Source organism: Lactuca serriola, chromosome 7 (genome assembly GCF_051521515.1).
Source record: "Lactuca serriola cultivar US96UC23 chromosome 7, Lser_US96UC23_V15, whole genome shotgun sequence".
NCBI classification, from domain to species: Eukaryota; Viridiplantae; Streptophyta; class Magnoliopsida; order Asterales; family Asteraceae; genus Lactuca; species Lactuca serriola.
In genome coordinates this window covers 126372086-126396938 of record NC_136414.1, presented here as the reverse complement: position 1 = coordinate 126396938, position 24853 = coordinate 126372086, and positions in this window count along the sequence as shown.

Here is a 24853-nt window from a genome sequence, read left to right as displayed (position 1 = left end):
GTGTTTGATAAAAACAATTTTTGGAAACACGATTTTAACAGCGTTTGCAAGGAAATATAAAATATGTACGGCAGTTGGATAAAGAGTTTTTAACATGTAAAAAAAAAATTTTGTCGTGAACTATTATAGTTTTTACAAAAGTTTGTTTCGTTTGTATAATAAACCCTAGTGAAATTCTCACTTGTTATGTAAAGTGTAACCTTTGTAGTGACATAAATGACCACATTTACTCAAAGTATTGATTAAGTGATTGATTTGTGTGTATTTATCCACATATTTAATTCAATAAAAAAGACAAGATGTTATCTTGATATATTTTGTGTACTAAAGTTTCCATGTAGTAGTTATGAATCACATATGGTTTGCTTGAATAAGAGAGTATATAATGAAACTTTAGGTTACACACGATAATAACCGTGTGTTTACTTGTATTCCCCCCCTTGAAAGCGTATAAAAAGCATTGATAACATATTTGAAAAAAGGTAGTTTATAGGCGTATGAACTCACTTGTTCGGTTTGAAGAGAGTGGGACTAGAGTCGAGCAGAACTTCAATCGCGGAAAGCTATGTCTTCGAGCTTCTCGGGGGTCTCGGTAGCGTAGAACCTTCGTCCGGGACTCGGGTGCGGAAATCGAGGGTGTCGGGATGGTCTCTGGAGCTCTAGGGTGTGTGAAAGTGAGATAGGATATGAGAGATTTGTGTCAAAACCCGTAGCTCAAACCCTCTATTTATAGTGCTGGAGGATCGTGTACGCGGGGCGTACCACCGGAGTACGCTGGGTGTACGCGTTACGTGGGGCATACTTCGGTTACGTGGGGGGTAAAAAATGCGTCACGGCTTACGACTCCGGTCTAGCTAGCGTAGTGCACTCGAGCCGATGGGACTTGACACTGGGTCTAGTACGCTAGGCGTAATCTTGGATTACGTTGGGCGTAATCCAGTCTCCCATCTTCTAAATTCTGTAACTTTCGCATACAGACTCCGTTTTTCGCGTTCTTTTTATCCACGCGTAGGTGAGATTATGCTCTACAACTTTTATTTAGACTCCGTCGGCTAGTTTTGACTTTATTTTTAATGATATATTTTTAATAGGTCGGGACTGCTAAAGTCCGTTAAAAATTCATAGTTTCTTTATTTGACGTCGGTTTTCGTTTGTCTTTTTATCATTTTACTCCTATTGTGGAGATCTTCAACTTTAGTTTAGGTGGCGATAGCTAACTAACACTCTATCTTCAATTCGAGTTTTAAGCCCTCTACTACTGTTACGAAACTTAGGAAAATCGTAACTTCTTCATACGAGGTCCAATTTGGGCAATCTTTTTATGCACGCTCACCTTCTAACGAAATCTACGACTTTTGTTTAGATACTTCAGGCTAAAAATTATTGTATTGAAACTTTGCGTTTTTCGCTTAATCGGTGTTGCCGGGTTTCGTCGCGAATCTTTGATTGGTCATAACTGCTTCGTTATAACCTGGATTTTTGTGTTCTTTATATGTACGAAAACCTTGATACAATTCCTACCACTTTATTTAACCCAAATAATATTTTAGGAAAGTTATATTTTGGCCTAAATTTGAGCGGTGTTACATTATATTGTCTCAAAATGTCGGGTTGTCACAACATGGTTGGATATCATCTGCCGGGAGACCCATACTTTCCTGATCAATGGAACGGTGGATGGCTTGAAGCTTAACAAGAAGAACATAACCCTATGGTCCCAGTAGAAGAAGACCCCGAGGAGAGTTTTGAGGAAGAGAACGAAGAGGAAGTTTAGGAAGACTCCGACTCAGAACCAGAGGTCTATAATCCACCTCAAGTTGCCCAATATCCTAACCCTCAATAGGATTTTCAAGGCCCGACGCCTCTGTGGGCAGTACACTTGGGAAGGTGTAGCCATGAACAGGGATAACCACCTCCTTATAATGGTGACCGAAGCTTCTACAGCTTGAGCGAGGGAGGCTCAGCTGACAGAATCCTCCCTATTTTGGTTCTTCTTGTTGCTCACAATGCTGAATAAGGAAGAGCAACCATCGACCAAGTCATGGAAATTAGGGCTAACTCAGGAGTCAACACATTTCGACTCTGCCATCTGACCGATGACTAGGACTTAACAAGGACTCACACTGACGCACTACAGATAGAACTGAATGCCAGTCGATCTGAACTTAGACAACTCTGACAGGGTCAAGTTCCATTGGAAAGGCGTGTTTGGGAAACAGAACATCAGTTGGCTGAATCTAGGGCAAAATCTAGTACTAACCAGAATAACACTTCTCGCGAGTAGAGCATACTCTACTCGCTCTTTTGGATATAGATTAGGTCTACTTTTAGACTCTAGTGTTATTTTCATATTTATGTTTAGACCTTGAACTTTCAGTTTGTTAGGTCTTTGTGCTGTCAAAGTTTTCTCTATATTGGTAAGTTGTAGACCTATTACAAGGTCAAATTTTTCCCAAACTCTATACATCTATAATAGCAATAAATTGACAGGCACCTAATTCTCTTGGAAAAAAATTTCTCTCTATCCAAATTCTTTCATCTTTCTAGTGGTAGACCTCTATTGCAAACACTTAAACAATTACATGTTAAACTAGGGTGACGTAGCTCAAGGAGCAATCACATTATACTTACTATTGACATCTTACCATTATCTTCATTTTTATAAACTTATAGTGGAAAGATGCCTCCTCATAAATCAAACAGACGCAATCTGCCAATAACTCCAACTCAACCACCACCTCCACCTCAATTCGATCCTGTAGTTTTTCAAGATGCGGTGACTGCGACTGTAATGGCAGCCTTAACTCAGATCAAAACTAGCAGTACTAGTAGGGGTAGAACGGGTATTAACTCTACCCAAGGTGATAGTCATGGACACCCTAGGGAGTGTTCATACAAGGACATCACCAACTGCAAACCCAAAGCCTTTAACGTTAGCATTGGAATCATTGCTCTATCGCAATGGTTTGAGAAAACAGAGTCGATCTTTGAGATCTGCTTCTGTCCTGAAGGAAGCAAAGTAAAATTTGCTGCCTACACCTTCGCCGACTGGTCCCTCACATGGTGGAATGGCCATGTGAAGTCACTTACACTCATAGTAGCTAACTCAATGGGATGGGAGACGCTGAAGGACCTAATGAGCGAGGGGTACTGCCCGAGGGGCGAGGTACATAAATTAGAATAGGAACTTTGGGGCCTTACCATGAAAGGCTCTGACATAGTAGCGTACACTAATACGTTTAGTGATCTTGCGACTCTATGTCCGGGGTCCCCACGAAAAGCAATAAAATTGAGAGGTACATCTAGCGACTGTTTCCTCCATTTCAGGGGAACATATTGTCTTCAAACCCCTCTACATTTGATAGTGCCAAACGATTGGCATAGAGACTCATCGACGATGGAGTCCGTCCTCAAGCAACAACCCCTACTGTCCTAGAACCGGCCAAAGCAAACGACAACAAGAGGAAATTTTGGGACCAAAAAAAGAACCAGCCGGCACAGAACTCTGCTAAGAAATAGTATATTGTGGTTGTTCATGCCGCAACAACCCCTGCTATCTCTGCACCAATAAAGCAGTATGTTGTAAGTCTGCCAAAAATGAAACAAGTGCAAGTTCCATCATAATGGACCTTGCCGAGAGATGCAATGTGCCAACTGCGATAGGAAGGGGCACATTGCCCACTTCTGCAAGGCACCGACAAGACCAATCACCCAGGTCCCTGGTATGGGAGTAGACCAGGCCTGCTACGGGTACGGTGACATTGGACACTACAAACGGAATTGTCCAAAGGCGAGGAATACTGGTGGAGTAGGGAGAGTTTTGGTGATAGGCCATGAGGAAGCTATGGCAGACCCTATAGTGGTAACGGGTACGTTTTTCCTCAATAATTCTTATGCATGCATAATATTTGATAGTGGAGCGGAGGCTTAGCGAATCAAAAATTTTAACTCTTACATAAACAATAACCACAAACACTAAAAGAAATGTTCACCATAGAAATGGCTAACGAGAAGATTGAGAGAACTAACGATATATACATTGGATGCACCCTCACTCTAGATACTTATTCGTTTCAAATCCACCTCATGCCTGTCTCAATTAAAATTTTTGATGTCATTATCGACATGGACTGGTTGAGTCTTCATCATGCTGACATCCTGTGTTTTGAGAAATTCGTTCATCTTAATCTACCGAATAGTGAAACCCTAGTTATCTATTGCGACAAACCAGGCACAAACCTTCGAGTCATCTCGAGTATTCAAGCCCAGAAGTACTTACGAAAGGAATATCATGTGTTCCTTGCTCACCTGGTTGATGTGAGAAAAAAGTTGAATGACATATAGGGCATGCCTAAAGTCTACGACTATCCCAAAATCTTTCCCAAAGAACTTCCAGGATTACCACCACAACGTCAAGTCGAGTTTAGAATCGACATAATTCCAGGAGCTACCCCTGTAGCCAAATCGCCTTACCGAATAGAACCAGCTGATATGCAGGAACTATCCAGTCAACTGGACGAACTTCTCAGCAAAGGATTTATTAGACTAAGCTTTTCACCCTAGGGAGCACCGGTCTTGTTCGTGAAGAAGAAGGATGGATCGTTCTGTATGTGCACTGACTATCGCAAGCTAAACAAACTTACCATTAAGAAACGATACCCTCTACCACGGATGGAAGACTTGTCAACCAACTTCAAGGAGCAAGCTACTTTTCAAAGATTGAATTAAGATCCGATATCACCAGTTACGAGTTTTGGAGGAAGATGTTCCAAAAATAGCCTTCCGAACTCGTTATGGTCACTACAAGTTCGCAATGATGCCTTTCGGATTAACCAATACACCCGTGGTATTCATGGACTTAATGAATCGGGTGTGACGTCCTTACCTAGATAAGTTCATAATAGTATTCATCGATGACATACTTATCTACTCACGCAGTATGGAGGAACGTAGTCAACACTTACGACAGATCTTGGAAACACTACGAACAGAGAAGCTTTATGTGAAGTTCTCTAAATGCAAATATTGGATTCGAAGAGTCGAATTCTTGGTTCACGTGGTTAGCGACGAGGGAATTCATGTAGACCCTTCCAAAATCAAGGCTATCGAAAACTGGTCGGCACCCAAGACGCCTACGGTAATCTGTCAATTCTTATGCCTCACTGGCTACTATCGCAAATTCATTCAGAACTTCTCAAGGATCACAAAACTACTTACCACATTGATCCAGAAAGGTGTGAACTTTGACTCGGAAGAGAAACAAGAAAAGGTGTTCCAAATACTGAAGCAAGCCTGATGTAGTGAACTGATATTATCCCTCCCAGAAGGGATAGAAGATTTCATGGTATACTGCGATGCATCCAACCAAGGTCTTGCTGTGTTCTTATGCAAAGGGGAAAGGTCATCTTCTATGCCTCAAGACAACTTAAGACACACAAAGTCAACTACACTACTCATGATCTGGAGTTAGGAGCAGTAGTATTTGCTCTAAAAATCTGGAGACACTAGCTGTATGGTACGAGAAGAACTATCTTTACCTACCACAAAAGTCTCCAACATATATTCGAACAGAAGGAGCTCAACATGAGACAACGACGATGGGTCGAGCTACTAAATAACTACGAATGTGAAATTCGTTATCATCCCGGCAAGGCCAATGTACTAGCTAACGCCCTAAGTCGGAAAGCGTACTCAGGTCGTAGAGTAAAGGCATTGACTATGACAATCCATTCACATCTGTCCACTCAAATTAAGGAGGCTCAACAGGAAGCCTTAAAGCATGAATATGTGGCAGGTGAAACTCTGCGAGTGATGGATAAGAACTTAGAAGTCAAGGGTGATTGAGTCTTATACCTCATTGATCGGATCTAGACACCGAAACTCGATGGTTTCAGAGACGTTGTCATGAACGAAGCACACAATACTCGATACACCGTTCATCCAGGTTCAGAAAAGATGTATCTGGATCTCAAAAATCATTCTTCATTTCATCAAGATCCTCAGCCGCAAACCCTTGAATCTCCTTGGTTTCACCAAGAACACCAAGACGACATTGGGCCGAAAACCCAAAGGGTTGGCCGGAAACCTATTGCAGCCACACTAAATCGCTTCTAACACTCTTATTTGTAAGTGAAACTTAAAAATTAGTCGATTTCCTTATCGTGCTTTTGAATCTATTCACTAGTTGTATACATATATATTATGTGAAATGCATTTTAGGACTTGTTTTGACTCGGCATCTAACTTGTGGAAACAATCATACTACATCGAACCTTCAAGTGAATCACTCACATAAGGTTAGTTCATACCCCTACAATTTACCTTTTTTCAATGTTTTTAAGGGGGGGGATACAAGTAAAACACAATTTAATTGTGTTAACATTTACATGTGAAAACAAACAAACAAAGGATTTCTTATGCTTTTAAATATTGTTAAAATCATTTCAAAAACTCTTTTAAACTATTTTAGATTTCTATTTATATCAAAATCATATTCGTTTGTATATTTATGTATAATCATGCTTTAGCGGACATAGAACTATTGCTAAATATGGTAACTCATGTTCCTTGTTTGGTTCTAGGCTTAGGGTAGGATCACTAGTCCGACTGTCAGCTAAATCATAATTATACATGCAAAATATATACATGACTATGAAATCTCATTTTACAAAGACATATTTAACTCATTTGTGCATGTTAGACAGATGGGTTTTTTCTCCAAATCATTTGCAATTCAAACAAACATACTAGTAAACGATAATATGTATAGTTTAGAGGATCAGTACATACTATTTTCTAGATCAGAGAACAATACACGAGTCAATACATACATACTATTACATTTCATTACAAAGTATACTATTCATATACAAGAACAAGAAGGAACTTACATACTATACGTAAACAAGTTAACTAGAATGTGAGATACTATTTCACGGCATAGCAATATTCTTGCTAAATCATGTTTTGTAACCAGAGTCTCCTGGAGGGAGATCATGAGTTTGTGTATAGATCTATACGGGACTTACCATCCCACACCTTGCTGCTAGCTATAGTGGGACCTGCAGGTACAGGTGACAAATCTCATATCATTTTCGACGCCTGAAGAACGTCGTGTTTTATACTAGTCAATCTAGCATGGTTATAACCTTAATCACATTTAAACCTTAATGAAACAGTTCGTTTACAAGGTAGTTAATTCATTAGTAGTGTATTTTACACAATACTACTGCAATTCTTCATTTTCCATTGCATATATACAGTGATATTCTCACATGAGCAATGCATACTATTTTTCTAGTAAAGATAGTTTACAAATATGGAATACATACATTTTATACTATTTCAAGTACAAACATACATTTTACACTATTTTAAGAAAATAAAACATACAAACAGTTTGGTCTTGAGTAGAAGAGTACTTTTCATTTAAGTAGAAAATATAGGATTTTATAGGAACAAATACAATCATTTTCACAAACAAATACAAACATTTTCATGAAACAAATACAAACATTTAACACTAAATACTTATGAACTCACCAACATAAATGTTGATACTCTCTTTAAAAATAACTTGTATTCTCAGGGAACCAATAGTCAGGTACACTGGCACAGGTTTTGAGAAGACGAAGCATGTTCAAGACTTGTCTTTTATATTTTGCTATACATCTTTGGTGTCATACAACTATACAATGAACATACATGTATTAACTATTCTATTAATGCAATGTATTATGTTGCTTGTTTTACTATTGTGCATTGTTATGATACTGTACATGACGTCCTCCGCCCCCGAATGTTTCCGTCATCTCGGTTTGGGGGTGTGACATAATATGAGCCTTGCGCAAGAGAGAGCTTGAAAGATCTAGTATGCTCAAGAATCATATTAAAGTGATATTATTAATTGACATATGAGACTAATGGGTCACACTAACAACAACATGAAACAATTGTTTATTTAGAAATTGGTTTTAATAAATAATTGCATAATTCATATGGTATGAACTATTAAGTCATGCACAACATTTTGAACTAGATAAATTATTTTGTCATTCACCAAAATGTTAAATTTTATATTTAATAAACTTGGTTTATAAAATATAAAATTCTTGTCTTCTTTTTAGCACTTATTTTCGAAATTGAAGAAAGAAAAAGGAAGCATGGTTTTCAAGTTTAATTAATCAAAAGTAATGTCTAATCATAAAAGCATGGGGAACATGATGGTCTAGTGAAAAGATCGCTTAAATGGTTAAGAACTTGTGTGTAAAAGAACTACTTTATGATGCTTTCATTTGTGTCTCTTCTAAATGTATAAAATTGGAAGTGTTTATGCACTTGATAATCACTTTAGTTTTGATTCACTCACATGAAGATTACTTGCATTTTATGCTCTCTTTGAATCATACTTGGGTTTGGTTCAAAGCTTAGGAGTTTTTTCTTACAAAGACTAGCATCTTTACATCAAGTTGAGTTCTTGTTGGTGTCTCAAAGGTTCTGCATTCTTTATCAACTTCCAAGCCTCCCAAGAGGACCCAAAAAACTACAAAGGTTGTTATTTATTCATCTTCTTCTTTGGTGCTTGTTTTCTTTCTAAACTTTGCAAGAAGATTCATGGTTGGTTATAAACTTTTTTATGTTGTTTAAAAATAAAAGTCTTCTATTGCTAAATCTTATGTTTTTGAAACTTATTTTTGATTAAAACCCAACAATTATAGCAAGAAAGAAGGGAGGGGTACTTTAACAACAAAAGTGAGTCTGTCATGGTATCATAGCATTCACATGTGTATGTGGTATTTTAGGAAACTCACTAAGATTTATGCTTACTAGTTTCAGTTAAATGTTTCTAGTTGTTCCGACAACAAGGGAAAAGGCATGACTTGATTGTGTTGCATCAATGGATATATTTGGAGCCTTTTGCATTATTTATTTCACTATCTTTTATTACTCTGGTTCTGATTTTGGTTTGTCAACCTAAATAACTAGTTATTTATCTACCTTTGGGAATAAAATTGGAACAATTTCTTTTAATTAAAAATAAAAATTTTGGTTTCGAATTTAGGGACGTTACATAATAACTTTGTGACAAATGACTTACGCAAAACAAATTTTAGAGCAATTTGGGTTGCTATATTGCAACCCGACAACTTCACCATTGCCTAGGGAATCATGCGAATGAGGTTACGAGACATCATATTATGTCTATCGATAATAAGTCTGCAAATGCCTTAATGAAAAATCTTTGGTTTATGGTCGAAGAAAACATATTTACATTCACTTCATAAGATAGTGTGTTAAAAATTGACGGATCATACTTGAATATGTGAACTCGAAAGATTAACGAGCAAATATATTTCTCAAAACATTAGCACACGTGAAGCGTGGCAAAATGCAACATATGTCTGGCATAAAAAATACCAAGCTTTCTTTAATATATATATATATATATATCTATATATATATATATATATATATATATATATATATATACTAGATTATGACCCGCGTTAAACGCGGGGGAACGTATAAAGAAAATATAATTGTATATAGATATTGCAAAATAATTATAAAAAAATCAAGGTTATTGGTATTATTGAAATGTGTAGAAAATATATTGAAGTTGGTATATATATATATATATATATATATATATATATATATACATATATATATATATATATACATATATATATATATATATATATATATATAGTTATTGAAGGACCTCTTCGTAGACAATATTTTTTATTTTATTAGTTGAACGATATTGCTCATCACAAAGTACCTTCAATCCTTTTTTACTCGTGACATCGGAAACAACTATATATAGCTAACCAGGCGTGAAAACAGGTCTACGCAAGTATAATCCAACATTCACAATGTACTATCAAAATACATTGTTATTTCATGGTTGTATTGCAAAAGAGAATTGTTTATTTCAAAAAATAGCAACTTATTTATGTTTATTTGAAAGGAACCACATAAACCCCCACAATATTAAATATAAAGAAACTCTAACAAATAAATATAAAAATAGTTATGTTTGATCGATTTAGATATTGCCCGTGACTCACTGAAAATGTAAAAATACATAATTGGCACACAACTTGTTATTATGAGACGAATTAAACAATTTAAAGACATGATGATTTCTTTTTTTATTTTATGATAATGATAAAATAATGGAAAAATGAATTCTTACTTCAAGACGTATGCGGACATTTGAGTAAGGTCTATGGTCTTAACTGTTGAGTATTTATATCTTTTACATATAGCTATTAAATGGTTATTCAAGATGAATTAATAGTTCATTGCTATTTCTTACCGATTTAGAAGTATATTTCGACCATTTTTGCATCAGATTAAAAACATATAGATTCTTTTAGTATTACTACAATCCTGATTTCATATAAAATTACTTTTTTCACATGAGACCAAACACGATGTTTTTCTAGCATTATTATCATCATATATTATATATTCTTGATAGTTTTGAAAAGTTCGTTGCAGTTTCTCATTTCTTTTTTAAATCGTAGTTATTTTTTGTTGCTTTTGGAAATAAGTTTTAGACTACTTTTTTGTATCAGACCAAATTTGAAGGTTATTTTTGCATTATTTCCATCGTATATGTTCCATTTCATTTTTATTATTTGAATATAATTTTGGTAGTTCAAAAACGATACGAATATAAAAATAATGATTATATATTAACCGACTCTCTATAATGTATAATTAAAAATCAAGACACTATAATCATAATTTATTGATGTTAGTTAAAATATAATTTATTTGGGGATAAGGTTAGTTTTTGTTTATTTATTTGGGAAATATAATATGTATTTTGCATTGCAAGTGCTTATCTATTAAATTGAACATTTGTTAATTTAGAATTTTATTTTGGCTTGACATAGTCATAATCATCCCATATTTAATACCTTGTACCTTTATTACATGCTTACTTACATTCATTATATCAATATTTAACCTTTTTTTAAAAACAAATATAGACAAGAAACCATTGAGTTACTATTAAACTCAATGGATATGCTAAAAGATATATGAGACTTGTGTTTTGTGAGATCAATAATACCAAATTGGACCACTTTTTGCAAAATAATTTAAGAACCGAACAAAACCTGATTACCCAAATATATAATATCATTATCTAAGTCAGAACCTATTATATGCTGACAAAATTAAAAATTTTAGTCAAAACTTTGTTACATGTCATCAAAGATGAAAAAAGATCCTTTAAAGTTAGATGAGGGTATCAATTTAAAAAATCATCTTTCACTTTTCATTGGATGTATTTTTGTGACAGGAACAATTATCAGTCCTAACATAATCTGTAAGAACCACCATAGCCAAATCATAGACCGCTTAATCAACAAAATAGAATACCACAGTAGTATATGGTAATCCAATTAGAACATATTTTCCTAAAAGATCAAGAAATTGACAATTTATTAGAATCTTATCACGCTCATAAAAGTCATAAGAAAGTGCAATAGATTGAATCGATAGTTTACAATAATAATAATAATAATAATAATAATAATAATAATAATAATAATAAAATGAAGCCCTATGAGCGATAGAAAAACTTAAGGACGAGACAAAAAAACACGTAACACTACGAAGTTGCAAACATCAAAAACACATGATGCTAAAAACCTAGAAAAAAAATTTATACCTAGTTGTGAGATGAGCGTAGAGAACTTGTGTCAGATTCTTTGACACATTTCGTCAAACACCTAAGGTGCATGTTTTAATAACCCATCTTTTGAATGTAACATGACAAAAAAATCAAATGTCACAGGAAAGTATATGAAATAAACTAAATTAACATGTATTTAGATTATGCATTTATTTTGAACAATGTTCCTTCAACAATATATTTATTGTTGTTTCATACCTGCATACAAAGTTTAACAAAAAAATGTTAATTGTAATTATGCAATTTGATTCTAACATATATAAACGACCACATAGAAAATTTAAGAATCAAATAAAAAAATTTGTCTATAATACCGTAAATCTTATATTTAAGGAAATAAGATCATTCTTAATTTAGATTCTAACTTCTTAGCCTACTTTTGATATAGTTTATGTATTAATATGTAGGCAAGAATGTTGATACTAAGTGTTGTATATTGTTGTTACCGATAAAAAACTAAGTTGTAGTTTAAATTTAAAGTTCTTTTTCATGGTAAGTATGTTGCTATAATTTGTAAAAAAAAAATAACATAGCCATTGTAATTTATAGATGTTGTTGAGGATCGAGTACAAGTTATTAGGTTAAGCATTTAATATGAAAAGTTATACATTGTTGTTTTGTTTGATTTAATGATGTAATATGTTAAGCCAAAAAAACCTTATGCGATGTTTTATGAGATTTCAAAAGTAGAAACATAATTTTCTTAGTCATAAAAAACAATCTTTGAAAGGTTGTATTTACTCTATAGAAACATATACAAATTAGAATAATTATAATTTAACCTTTTCTAGATTAAATTGTTTATAAAATCCATCACCTTAATAGTGATCAAAAAATAAATTAAAAGACATTTACAACACGAAAAAATACAACAGGTTACTGTTAAAAATGTTATAACAATGTACTTTACACGTACATTCCTAAAAATGGTTTAATATGAAGTTATTATATTCGACAATAAAGTCAAAAACAGTAACCAAGTTGAGATAGTCAAACAAACAAAAATAGTAACAACAACCAATTTGATCCATTTAACATGGTCCATGCTAAATTAATGATTTAGCAATCGGATAAAAAATGGAAGTATCATGCTAATAAATCATTTTAGTATACGTGTCATATCAATATCTATTATTGAATTTCTTTTCCAGCCCAATGTTTTTCTAGTTTCCTAAGTTGAATTACTTTTTTGCCCTTATGTTTCCTTACTTAAAGGCTTCTTGCATCTAATTTCTAATCAAATTAAAATAAATCACATAAATTTAGGAGTTTATTGATACCTTAAAAGGTAAATTCGAATCTTCCTTCTTTATTCTATCACAAATAAAATTAGCTTTTTGCCCTAAACCTTAAAATAATCGTACTTAACATTTAAAAAAATCATCTAACAATATCAATAACCTTTAGTTATGATTTCAATTTAAAGTTAGAAATGTTGTAATTGAACCATCATATTAAGATATTAATTTACATTCAAACACTAATCTTTATTCCTATTATACCCTTATCCTCCATTTTCTATTCGGTATTACCATATATTTATCTTAACAAATTATTTAAGTTCTATATCAAGATTGCAATCCTTGTAATTCAGCCAACAACTAAAAATATTATATAAAATCAAAAACAGTAACCATGTTGAGATAATCAAACAAACATAAATAGTAGCGACTCAAGATTTGATCAATGTTTAATAATTACTGATTTACACTTCTGATGAACATTATACATACTAAATTAATGATTTGCCATTCGGATAAAAAATATAGATGTATCATGCTAAACGAATACACAAAAAAATTGATTGCCATGAATAGGAAAATGGGTAGGGTGCATTTGTCATTCTATTAAAGTACTTTGCTATATTATGTTCTAACTGGTTTTCATCAAAGTACATTATTTTTTTCTGGATTAAAGGTACGTAATAGGTTTTCCTATTTATTTGAAAAGTTTCATAAAAGTTGTTAATCGATTCCATGTAAGTTGTGACAAACAAAATCGAAATATATGAATACATATATTTGATACAGGAACAAAAAAATATAAAAAAACGAAAGAAGGTACCGACCTTCTAGTGCAGAACAACGAAGGTTTGAAGCAGAGAATGATGATCAAAGTTATAAGCAATAAGAATTATGTTGTAGGAGAAGCTTTGAAAAAACAAACAATGATTAAAAATAAGTATGAGCCGCAGATTCAATGATGAATCGTACATGTATATGATAATTTGAATTTGATTTTTTGGAATTAATGGTTTCTAATAAAAATGGATTTTTTTATTAATGATTTGCTAATATAAATTGATTTATATTAATGGTTGATATTTAATGCCTTAATTGAAATGGTTTTTAGTAATATGTTTTTAAAGTTGACCATTTTAAAATCTTTATAACTGGAAATTCAAGATTTAAAATATGGAAAGTTTATATTAGAATTAAATACATTCCATTTCAATGGATATAAGTTACTTGTTTGAAAATTGGAAAGCTTTTGTTGGAATTAAATGTCACACCCCAAAACCGATAACGGCGGAATACGTTTCGGGGTGGATGACGTAGTGAACAGTATCATCACAATTGCATAATAGTAGAAACAAGAAACATACAACCATAGTATTACATAGTGAATTTAATTACATGCGTGTTTTGTAATGTTTAACAATCACCCAAAAGTAAATCAAAAATAAAAGATGGGTCTTGTGTGCTCCACCTTTTCCAAAAAAAACGCTGCGTCTGTACCTGTTTATCTTTGACCTGAAGATACAAGTTATTTTGAAAACGATTATCAGCATAAAGCTGGTGAGTTCATAAGAGTTTAGTGTGAGTTTTTGTATACAAAGCATTAGTGTTAAAAATGTATCATTACGTTCATAAGTAGTAGAAACTTAGAGAATCCCATATTTTCCAGGAAAAACATTGTAAGTGACAATCTGTGAAAAGTATGCATTCTTTATTCCTTTGAAAACAGTTTATTTTATAAATACATTGGCAATCTCCAAATAACAAGTGTGATGGAACAGGTTGAGCCTGTAAATCAGTAATAGAGGTGCAAGCTTCCTTTAGTGATAGATACTTACTTACTTCGGGATGCAGTTTAGCATTTAGTGTAGTATTTTAGGGTAGTTATAGGGTATTCCTTGTATATTACCAATAGTGAGGATAATAAAGGATCCCATGACCTTCCCGGTCATGCATAGTATAGTGAAGTAGTGGCATCCCTGGGCCTGTACGGCGCGGACTGAGATTAACAGTCGGGATGTAATATCGTCTGCCCCGTATAGATCTATACATGTAGAGTCGTCTCCTTCTGGAACACTCCGGGCGTAGTGAATAGCGAATAGAGTATCTCGTAGTGGTTTAGTGTATTAATGTTTGTTTAGTGTTTACTCTATGGTTATAGTGTAGTAAGCTTTTAGTATTGAATATAGAGTATTCCCTTACTAGTATATCGTAGAGTAATAGTGAGTATTATAGTGTAGATAGTAATAACTTCAGCGAGTAGTAGCGGTAGCGACTCTAACCATACCTATTATGGTTATCTTAGTGGGGATGTTTCTTAGCACGTTAGTGACTTTAGCATTATGTGAAAGCAGTAATAATCGTATCCCATACTGATATACAGACTTTATATAAGCAAGAAATCAACGACAGTCGGACGGATAACTACTACCCTAAGCCCACAATCAAACAAGAACAGGAAATAAGGCGAGATATCGGTCCTAAGTCCTCCAAGTCTTATTTATATAAATATATCAGTGTGGTTACATTTTATAAGCAATTTGTTTTAATAAAAGTATTTTCCAAAAGAACATTTACATTCTGATTCACTGTCTAAAAATAGTTTGAAAAGGGTAAAACCTGTTTTTAAGGCATAGGGACAAATCACATGTGATTTAAACTAAGAGTAGTGAATCACATGTGATTAATCCTTGTAACTCGGAAATCATTTTGTAAAACTTTACATAACATTTATAAGCAACTTGTATCTCCCCCCTAAAACCTGTAAAACACTTGAAAGGTACATTAAAGGGGTATGAACTCACCTGAAATCGCAGAAATCGGGTGAATCGGGTAAATCGGGTAATAGTGTCGATTGAGCGTTTGGTACCAAATAACCACTTGAGCACCTTTTAGGACCCTAATTTCATATGAAATATGTATTTTACAAGAAGTTAATCATCTTATGCTTTTCATTATAGTATTTGGACATTCTAGTGTCGTTTTCGGGGTTTTAAGGCCTAGAAAGGGTTCCCGGGAGTGGTACAAGGCTATGGATGATTTACGGGAGGGTCCTTGAGTTCACTCTCTTAGAGTTTATGGCCTAAAAGCCATTCTTTGGGAGTTTACGACCGTAAGCCCCCTAGGCTTGGCCGTAAACTCTTGTGACACTCCAAAATGTGTGTTTATGGCCTTATTTCACTTCCTTAATTTAGTGGTGTGTGTTTTGGACCAAAAGAGAAGGATTAACATCATAAATTGTGACATTTTTGGGGAGTTTACGGCCAAGACTTGTTCTTGGGCCGTAAACTCCTATAAATCCTTCAGGATGTAGGTTTTACTTGTACAACATGGTCCCAAATGGCTTAGAAAAATCCTAGAAGGCCCTATAGTGAGTTTGGAACAATTTGGCACATATTTATGGGGAGTTTACGGCCCAAGAACATCCTTGGCCGTAAACTCTTCATTTGGTGTCAAAATGAAGTGTTTAATGGTACAACACACTTCCATAGGCCTTAGATAAATTCCTTTCATGCATTAGGGTAGTTTAGGGGCTTGTTTGACACAAAAGCTTGGGTGTTTACGGCCCAAGCTTAGCCTTGGCCGTAAACTCCACTTTTTATGTTCAAATGATGATGTTTAATGCACTTAAGCCTTCCTTGGAGTCAAGTCTAATTTACCAAACACCCTAGAAGTGTTTTTGGGGCTTAAAACATAGATTTATGGGGTGTTTGAGGTGTTTACGGCCTAAGCACATGCTTGGGCCGTAAACTCCTTTTTAAGCATCAAATCCTTGTGTTTTAGTGTCCAAACCCTTCTAGATATATGCCTTAATTAGTATACTAACTCACAAGAAGGAAAAACTTGGTCTTTGGCTTGGATTTGGGGGTTTACGGCCTAAGGAGCTTCTTAGGCCGTAAACTCCTTTATGGTCCTTGATTTTTATGATTTTTGGCCCCTAAATTCAATGAAGCATGACTAGATTAAGATAGAGGATGAGTACTTACGTTTGGAGGTCGGAAATTAGCGGAATCGGGGTCGTTTTCGAGTCTAGAGAGAGAAAGTAGAGAGAGAGAGTGGGTGTGTAGTAAATGAGTGTTCAAATGTTGGGCACACCCATTGCATATGTCTCGGGAATCGCACCCGATACACGGCTACCCGATGTTTAAAGTTAACTGGGTTAAAACTTTTTACCCGGGTGAAGTGGTTGAAATGGTAATATAACTCTATTAGGTTAAACGGGGTCTACACATACGAGTTATATTCCTTAGAATAATATCCAGCCATGTTTAAATTTAGACATTTGGATATTGACGATTTCAAATATTACATAACATAACGTATAGTGACACGTTCCGTTAGTGAAAAATGGGATTTTTAACGGAATTAGGTTTGGGGTTGTTACATCATCCCCCCGTTAGGGGAATTTCGTCCCGAAATTTTAGAATACAACCATATACGATATTACAATACTACTAAGCGAAGAGATGAGGGTATTTGAGTTTCATTTGATCCTCGCGCTCCCAAGTGAATTCCGGTCCCCGCTTGGCGTTCCACCGAACCTTCACAATTGGGATGCGGCTTTGTTTCGTCCGCTTTACTTCACGATCCAAAACCTCCGCAGGCTCTTCCACGAAGTTGAGGCTCTCGTTGATCTCGATCTCGTCGAGGGGAATCACGAGAGTCTCGTCAGACAGACATTTCTTCAAGTTTGAGACGTGGAAGATCGGATGTATGTTACTTAGCTCGCGGGGTAAGTTTAGTTTGTAAGCTATAGGGCCGATTCTGGCAAGAATCTCAAAAGGCCCTATGTACCTTGGGTTTAACTTTCCACGCTTCCCGAAGCGTATCGTGCCCTTCCAGGGCGAGACCTTCAGAAGGACTCGGTCTCCGACCTGGAATTCCAAGGGTTTTCTTCGTTTGTCGGCATAGCTTTTCTGTCGATCCCTAGCGGCTTTTAGTCGTTCACGTATCTGTACAATCTTCTCGGTCGTCTCTCGAATGATCTCTGGACCAGTGAGGGCGCTATCAGGAACTCATCCTTTAGCTAACTGAGTGTCTCCCACCTCGGCCCAGCACAACGGGGATCTGCACTTTCGGCCGTAGAGAGCTTCGAATGGAGCTGCCTTGATGCTCGTGTGATAACTATTGTTGTAGGAAAACTCCACAAGTGGTAAGTGTGTATCCCACGATTTCCCGAAGTCGATCACACAAGCTCGCAGCATGTCTTCTAATGTTTGGATCGTCCTCTCACTTTGTCCATCAGTCTGCGGATGGTAGGCTGTACTCATATCCAGCCTCGTCCCTAGCGCCTTTTGTAATGATTGCCAAAATCTAGAGGTGAATCTACTATCTCTGTCTGATATAATAGATATAGGGACGCCATGCAATCGCACTATTTCTTTTATATAAGTCCTAGTGAGATTTTCCATCTTATCCGTCTCCTTGATGGGTAGGAAGTGAGCGGACTTGGTCAACCTGTCAACGATGACCCATATGGTATCTAATCCGCCTGCTGTCTTGGGCAGCTTGGTGATGAAGTCCATTGTGATTCGCTCCCACTTCCATTCTGGTATTTCTGGTTGTTGGAGGAGTCCTGATGGCTTTTGACATTCTACTTTGACCTTCGCGCAAGTAAGGCACTTACCTACAAAGGTAGCGATCTCTACTTTCATGTTCGGCCACCAGTATAGCTTTTTGAGATCCAGATACATCTTATCCGAACCCGGGTGGACGGAGTAACGAGTGTTGTGTGCTTCTCTCATAACCAAATCCCTAAAACCTCCATGGCGTGGAGTCCAGATTCGGTCCATAAAGTAATAGGCTCCGTCACCCTTAACCTCCAGATTTTTCTCCATTCCACGCAGGAATTCTCCCGTCACGTTTCCAGGCTTTAGAGCTTCCAGCTGAGCCTCTTTGATCTGTGTGGATAGATGTGAGTGTATAGTCATTGTCAACGACTTGGTCCTTCGTCCGGAATATTCTTTTCTGCTCAGGGCGTCTGCTACTACGTTGGCTTTCCCCGGATGATATCTAATTTCACAGTCGTAATCGTTAAGTAACTCGACCCATCGACGCTGTCTCATGTTGAGTTCTTTCTGGTTCAGTATATGTTGGAGGCTTTTATGATCAGTGTACACCACACTCTTCGTCCCATACAAGTAGTGTCTCCATATTTTTAGTGCGAAGACGACCGCTCCTAACTCGAGGTCGTGAGTAGTGTAGTTCATTTCATGGTTCTTTAGCTGTCTCGAGGCATAGGCGATAACCTTGCCTCGTTGCATCAAGACACAACCGAGCCCCTGGTTGGATGCATCACAATATACGACGAAATCTTCTGTCCCCTCGGGAAGGGATAATACTGGTGCGGTGCATAGGGCTCGCTTCAGGGTCTGAAATGCCTTCTCCTATTTCTCTTCCCAGTCGAATGATACACCCTTCTGTGTTAGCATGGTGAGAGGTTTCGCAATCCGAGAGAAATTTTGGATGAATCGACGGTAGTAGCCCGCGAGGCCTAGAAATTGACGAATTTCCGTAGGTGTCTTTGGTGCTGACCAGTTCTCAATAGCCTTGATTTTGGAGGGGTCCACGTGGATTCCGTCTTCGCTGACCACGTGCCCTAAGAATTTAACTCTTCGGATCCAAAACTCGCACTTAGAGAACTTCGCATACAACTTCTCGGATCGCAGGGTTTCCAGGACTAATCGTAAATGGCTTCTGTGCTCTTCCTCGCTCCGAGAGTAGACAAGAATGTCGTCAATAAAGACGATGACGAACTGATCTAGATATGGACGACATACCCTATTCATCAAGTCCATGAATACTGCAGGGGCGTTAGTCAGTCCAAAGGGCATCACCACGAACTCAAAATGCCCGTAGCGGGTTCGGAAGGCTGTCTTCGGAACATCTTCCTCTAACACCCGTAATTGATGATACCCCGATCTAAGATCAATCTTGGAGAAGTAACTTGCTCCTTGGAGTTGATCGAATAGGTCGTCGATACGAGGGAGAGGATAGCGATTTTTGATCGTGAGTTTATTGAGTTCCCTATAATCGATGCACATCCGAAACGACCCATCCTTTTTCTTCACGAACAAGACCGGAGCTCCCCAAGGTGAGAAGCTCGGTCTTATAAAACCCTTGCTAAGTAGTTCATTGAGTTGACCGGATAGTTCTTGCATTTCGGCGGGCGCTAGGCGGTAGGGCGACTTAGCTACGGGGGTAGCTCCTGGGATTAGGTCGATTCTGAATTCAACCTGTCGTTTAGGAGGTAGGCCTGGGAGATCCTCCGGAAAGACATCAGGAAAGTCGCATACTACTGGAATGTCTTTTGGATCTTTCGATTTCTGGTTAGTGTCGACGACGTGAGCAAGAAAGGCGCGATATTCCTTGCGCAAGTATTTCTGAGCCTGAATACTAGAGATGATACGAAGGTTTGTACTTGGCTTATCTCCGTATATCACTAGGGCCTCTCGATTCGGAAAGTTCAGACGAATGGCTTTCTCGGAGCACAGAATGTCGGCGTAGTGAAGGCTTAGCCAATCCATACCAACAATGGCATCGAAATTTTTGATTGAGACTGGTATAAGATCGATTAAAAAGGGGTGATCATCTAACTTGAGAGTACAACCTATATAGATTTCGTTAGAGCTTTCTGTTTTCCCATTAGCCATTTCTACGACGAATGTTTCTTTTAGTGGTTGAGGGGTTTGTTTGAGTAAGTGTTTAAAGTTTTGATTTATGAAGCTTCTTTCTGCACCACTATCGAATAAGACACAGGCATAAGAGTTGTTGAGAAGAAACGTACCCGTGACCACTGTGGGATCGGCTACTGCTTCATTGTGACCGATAGCAAGTAACCTTCCAGTTCCCCCAGCATTTGCAGCTTTCGGACAGTTCTTCTTAAAGTGGCCCGCTTCACCACAGCCATAACAAGTTGGTGTCACTCCCGTACCAGGAACTTGTGTGATAGGTTTGGGAGGGGCCTTGCAAAACCGAACAGTATGGCCCTTCCGCCCGCAGTTGGAACACTGCAATTCACGGCATGGACCGTTGTGGTGAAAAGGGCACTTGGGACATTTAGGCAAGTTCCCACTGTAAGCCTTTGGTGGGACTGGAGCAGCTGGTGCGGTTGGGATGGTGGCAGCATGAACCGCCACAATTTGCTGATCCTTAGAGGCGGTTTGAGTTTTCTTGCCTTTCTTCTTATCCCATCGTTTCCTCTTCCTGTCGGATGATCCGGATGGTGCAGTGGTTGTTGTGGTTGTTGTTGCTGGAGTGGAGGAGATTTCGTGATTGATCAGACTCTGGGCCAACTCCTTGGCGCTGTCGAAAGTGGTAGGGCGTGAAGCCAGAACATTTCCTCGATACGGGGGCACTAAACCCCAGATGTAACGTTCAATCTTCTTGCTTTCAGAGGGGATCATGTTGGGACACATAGCCGCCAAGTCGCAAAACCTGGCCGTATAAGCCGTTATGTCGGTCCCCTTCATCTTGAGGTTCCAGAGCTCTTCCTCAAGCTTCTGAACTTCGCCCCTAGGGCAGTACTCTCCTCTCATAAGATCTTTTAGAGTGTCCCAGCCCATGGCATTGGCTGTGACCAAGGAGAGTGCGTTGACATGGCCGTTCCACCATGACAAAGCCCTGTTAGTGAGGGTAGCAGTAGCGAACTTGATTTTGCTCTCCTCGGGACAAGAGCACATTTCGAATACAGCTTCGGTCCTTTCGAACCATTGGGACAACGCCAGAATTCCTCCGGTACCATCGAAAAAGGCAGGTTTATAATTCATGAAGTCCTTATAAGTGCATCCCTGCACTCGTTGGTGGACTTCACCAAACCTAGAATTTCCACCGCTCGCATCACCCGAGTTCATTTGGGCCATGGCTGCTGTTACGGCCGCAGTCACAGCCGCTTGGAACAACACCGGATCGAACTGCGGAGGGGGAGGTGGTGGAGGAGGGGTTTGAGTTTCAGGTCTTCCTCTGCTGGGACGCTTTCGTGGAGGCATCCTTTACTGGAAGATCATAGAAATGATAGCAATAGTAAGAGCCTATTGCGAATATGAATGGAGTGTTTCGTGGATTAAATCGACATAATCCAAGATCAGGGTAAGAGTTATAGTAATAGAGAAATCATCTGCCAATATACTGGTATTAATGATGCAACACAAGTTCATGAAAATTGACCTGGCAGTAGGTCTTACATCATACCATAGAGAGAATGTTGGCAGTTTATAGGTTCAACTAGAGTACTTTTAAACTAGGAATGTTTACAGACAAGAGACCTACGGAACATAGAGATAAAAGGCTAGTCCTTTAAACAAAAGAGTGAGGTAACTAGACGTCTTCTACTGGCGGCGGTTGCTTGTCGGGCGAATCCTCAGATCCTCCAGTTGACGCATGACTTCTTGAAGGTGTTGATCATGAGCCCTTTGGTGTGCTCGGAGTTCCCTAACTTCAGCTCGGGATGCAGCCAGTTCATGCTGCAAAGCCTCGTTGGTCCTCCTTGTCCTGTCCATGGCTTCTTCGAGTTGGCGGATGCGAACAGTGTTGAGGTTTGAGTTGGCATCCACTTCTACAACTCGACCAATAGCTGCTTGACCTTGTTCAACATTCCTGGCAATCCTTCGGATCATGATCGGTAGAACCCGATCTGCCGATCCTCCTTCGCTTACGTTGTAGAAACTTCGGTCTCCATTGTAAGGCAAGGGCTGACCCTGCTCCTCGCTCCATCGATGCAAGGACATTGCCCACATAGGAGTGGGGCCCTGAAATGCGGGTCGGGGGTTAGGGTTCGGGGCATCAGGAGGTTGGTTGTTGACTTCTGGCTCGGAGCTCGAGCTATCCGAGAAGCCTTCAGCATGATGATCATCCAAAGGAATAGGGTGATCGTCGTCAGACTCTTCTTCGAGCCATCCTCCATTGCCCTAGTTCGGAAAGTACGGATCGCCGGGTAGGTGGAAGCCAGCCATGCTATCTACGCGAGAAAGGGGGAAAGAAGATTAGTAGACGTACTATTCTAAGATACTTATAGAACGAATCATTACCAGTTGACCCAATACTTGCGTAGTGCATACCGATTACATGTAATCGAAGCAAGATAGTCCTTCGAATAAACCACCCTAACTCCAGACCCCCAATCAAACAAGAACAGGGAATGAAGCAAAGGCTGCATATTCTGAGTCTATAGTTCCCCAATCACATGTAATCGTGGTGTATCCACTTAGCAACTATTGTCCTACTAGTAACGACCCTTGTTGTTAACACATACGTATAATCTAGAGATACAGAATACTCCTATAGTATTCTTATGTTAGCGTTATTGTGGTATTGTTGGTAAGTTTTAGACTTGTTGCAACATCACAACCGAACTTAGGCACATGCTAGTCACCCTCAGGAAAACGTAGTTGATCAGGCTACATCATCCTGAATGTGACTATATGTCTCTAAACCCAATTGTGCTGCCCAACAATCTTAATACTTTTGTTTTGTTCTAGGATGATACTGATTCCTGTGTTTCATAGTGATGTGTGTATATATATACTTAGTTAGATCTTTTAGATACTTAACAGTATATATTTTTGGTCAGAGTGTTTTAGTCCCGAAGTGTTTATGGTTCGTATATCTTTTATAGGTTGATATACTTGATTCACTATAAACAATGCTCTGATACCAATCTGTCACACCCCAAAACCGATAACGGCGGAATACGTTTCGGGGTGGATGACGTAGTGAACAGTATCATCACAATTGCATAATAGTAGAAACAAGAAACATACAACCATAGTATTACATAGTGAATTTAATTACATGCGTGTTTTGTAATGTTTAACAATCACCCAAAAGTAAATCAAAAATAAAAGATGGGTCTTGTGTGCTCCACCTTTTCCAAAAAAAACACTGCGTCTGTACCTGTTTATCTTTGACCTGAAGATACAAGTTATTTTGAAAACAATTATCAGCATAAAGCTGGTGAGTTCATAAGAGTTTAGTGTGAGTTTTTGTATACAAAGCATTAGTGTTAAAAATGTATCATTACGTTCATAAGTAGTAGAAACTTAGAGAATCCCATATTTTCCAGGAAAAACATTGTAAGTGACAATCTGTGAAAAGTATGCATTCTTTATTCCTTTGAAAACAGTTTATTTTATAAATACATTGGCAATCTCCAAATAACAAGTGTGATGGAACAGGTTGAGCCTGTAAATCAGTAATAGAGGTGCAAGCTTCCTTTAGTGATAGATACTTACTTACTTCGGGATGCAGTTTAGCATTTAGTGTAGTATTTTAGGGTAGTTATAGGGTATTCCTTGTATATTACCAATAGTGAGGATAATAGAGGATCCCATGACCTTCCCGGTCATGCATAGTATAGTGAAGTAGTGGCATCCTTGGGCCTGTACGGCGCGGACTGAGATTAACAGTCGGGATGTAATATCGTCTGCCCCGTATAGATCTATACATGTAGAGTCGTCTCCTTCTGGAACACTCCGGGCATAGTGAATAGCGAATAGAGTATCTCGTAGTGGTTTAGTGTATTAATGTTTGTTTAGTGTTTACTCTATGGTTATAGTGTAGTAAGCTTTTAGTATTGAATATAGAGTATTCCCTTACTAGTATATCGTAGAGTAATAGTGAGTATTATAGTGTAGATAGTAATAACTTCAGCGAGTAGTAGCGGTAGCGACTCTAACCATACCTATTATGGTTATCTTAGTGGGGATGTTTCTTAGCACGTTAGTGACTTTAGCATTATGTGAAAGCAGTAATAATCGTATCCCATACTGATATACAGACTTTATATAAGCAAGAAATCAACGACAGTCGGACGGATAACTACTACCCTAAGCCCACAATCAAACAAGAACAGGAAATAAGGCGAGATATCGGTCCTAAGTCCTCCAAGTCTTATTTATATAAA